This window comes from Quercus robur, chromosome 5 (assembly GCF_932294415.1).
Source record: "Quercus robur chromosome 5, dhQueRobu3.1, whole genome shotgun sequence".
In the NCBI taxonomy this organism is placed as follows: Eukaryota; Viridiplantae; Streptophyta; class Magnoliopsida; order Fagales; family Fagaceae; genus Quercus; species Quercus robur.
In genome coordinates, this window is record NC_065538.1 from 81,553,391 (window position 1) to 81,556,438 (window position 3,048).

A 3,048-nucleotide genomic window follows, 5' to 3' on the forward strand; every position below is an offset into this window, starting at 1 on the left:
TGGACCAACGGATGCTGAATCATCGTAATCAGTTGGTGGGCAGGTCTGAATCTCGTGCCAAGTCACGTCCTCGACCACAAAGAGGTCCTAGAGGAATGTATGTGTGCCATTATTGCGGACTTCAAGGGCACACTCGACCAAATTGCCAAAAGCTGAGAGCAAAGAACAGTGCTACTCCTCAAAGGTCAGGAGGACCAAGAATTGATAGGAGAACTTGGGCAGGGGATCAACCTAGAGAGCAAAATGGAGATCCCGGAATGATGAACGTGATGAAGATGATTGGTGCATTCACCAACTGCTTGGAAAGCTTCTCACGAAGGTTTGAAAGCCCTAACTCCCGTACCCAATCCTTTAAGGAAATCACCCCAAACGCAAGTGACGTGTGGGTGAAAAGGGGTACTCATGCATAAGCATTACAACATGTCCATGCATTAATACTTCCTATGCTTTGTGATTATGTTTGTTTGGTATGCTTGTTGTTTTTGATTTTGGCTGTTTGCTTGATTATTCTTCTTGTGAATAATTCTTAATTGTGTTTTATCAATCTTTTTGTTTCTTGAGTCAAAAATCCAAAAATTACATAAAGAATTTGAAAATCAAAAGGCTTGATTTACTTTGTTGAGTTTTGTCTTAAAACTCGTTTTGCCTTGTACATTTGTGCTAATGGCTTTGTGCATTTTCGAGCATTGCTTGTTTTCATGCACTCATATCACTATGGGAAAAATCTTGAAATCTATGTGATTGTTGTAAATAGATCTTCAAACTTGTCATGAATGATTAGTGAATGGTTATGATTGATCTTGAAACATGCATAGACTTGTGTCTATATCTCTTCCCACTTTTTATTTTTTTTTGCTAAAAAGAGCTCACCAAATGTAAATCTCCAAATGAAAAGAGATTTTGAGCTGCAAAAGCCTGTCGCACATTCTAGTATTTGACTAGGAAAAAGGGTAAGCGACCTTATTTTAAAAGTGAAATTTCATTCAAACAGGCCAAAGGCCTGTTCTTCAAAGAGAAATGTTACATATCCCTCTCACAATGAGAGATGATTGCCTCAAAAGATAAAATGTTATGGCAGAAAGTGGAGTCAAATGAAAAGCTCCAAGTTATGTTATCAAGTTATGTGGGAGGTCATATATTCATATTTCTATAATTGAGATTGGTCACATGATCTAGTGCTAATTGTGTATGCCTTGGTTGAATTGATCATTGAAGCTTCACATTAGACAAAGGACTATCTCATTGTTGATATCCACACACAACACACAAGTTTATGTTCAATAAATGCCTTATTCATTTGTGTGATTGTACTTGATAAAATGTGTTTTCACATGCTCAATCTTTGTTAATTCAAGCACAAAAAGATTTTTGAGTGTTTTAGGTGTTTTTGGAAAGTGTTTTGTTGGTAAAATCTGAAAATTTCAAAAATACAGTTTTGCCCTGTTTTTGGCGGCTCAGTCGCGGGTATGTCAAGTCGCGAGCCTCAGTCGCATCTTCGCTGGTCAGTTTTGGCGACTTGTTCGCGAGTGGAAGGTCCAGTCGCGAGATTCACTCAGAGATTTTCGCGGCTCAGCTCGCGACTCACTCGCGGGTAGACCTTCCAGTCGCGAAAAACACTTAGAAAATTTTTTCAAAATTTGGTTCTTGAGTGCTTTGGCGGCTTGAGCTGGCGACTGTGTGGCGACTTAATCCAGTCGCGAAAATCGCGTGTTTTGCAGAAACAGGAGCAGTTTTTAAACCTCTTTCAGTTTTCCCTCGAACTTTTGTAACTGTTCATTTTCTTTTAAAACTGTTGTTTCCTCCCAAAACTCTTCGTGAATCCATTTTTCAAACCCCTTTGGTGCTTCGTTTCTTCTCCAAATCATCAAGAAAAGGTATGGGTTTTGTCTTCTCAATCTCATTTTCTTTTTCCTGCATATTTCTGTTGCTGTTTGGTCTGGTATTGTATTCGTTATACTTATCTCTATGTGTAATGGGTATGGAGTGTCTTGTTTGATATTGTTCTCACCTGTTTTCATGCTGAGCAATCACAATGTGTTTTTCATTGTTCTGATTTTTGCTTATTATTGAATCTGAGAATCTTTTCTGAAATGGGTTTGATGTCTATGTGACTTACTCATTACACTTGCCTGAATATTGATGTTGGTGTTTGGTTTTGGTTTCTGAGTTGATATGATAACAAAATGTGTGTTTCTCAATCACGTGCTCTTGTGTGGATGTTTGGCTTCTTCATGATTGAAATATTTTCCCCATGTTCATGTCTCTGATGGAGTGATTTATGTTATCTGCTCTAAATGTTCAAATGCTGTTTCTTATTGCATATCATGGTCATGTTAACCTGTCTCAATGACAGTTGTGATGTCTTTCTTTGTCTTGGTGCACTTTCACCAAGTTTGATGCACGTATTAGTTTGTGCTTCTGTGTATTGTTGGAAGGATTGGTTGGGTCTACACTATATTAAGTCTGGTTTTCCTATTGAAATATTGTTTATACTGAATCTTGTTGACAATTTTTTGTGGGGTATTGTTGCTTGGTTCTTTTCTGTTGGCCTGTTCTCTTGCAGATGTCTCGTCGATCTTCCAGGGGTAAAGACATTGTTGCTGACGAACCAGCAACCCCAGTTGCTAAAAGGACTCGTCTATCATCTCAAGCATCTCAAGATCCCAATGAGGATAGATTCAGAGTTCCCCTGAACTCACACGCCTACTCAAATGTGTTTGACAAGTCAACAACTATAGTGGAGCGGGTAGTAGAGTTCAACACCTTAGGGACTACTTTCATCCCTCGAATCTTTGAGAAACGAGACGGGCAAACTTGTTCGAAAACTTTGATGATCCAATGGATGAGCTGGTCAAAGAATGCTTCTCCAATGCATCTGATCTTGGACCTGTCCTCGTTTTCTGGGTCAGAGGAACAGAGTTTAGTGTTACCCCAGACTCCATCGCAAATCTTCTCGGCATCACCAGACCTCAGAATGTGAATTTAACTCCCTATGATGAACGAAATCCAGAGGTTGGGGAAATCTTACAAATCCTAGGACACGATCAT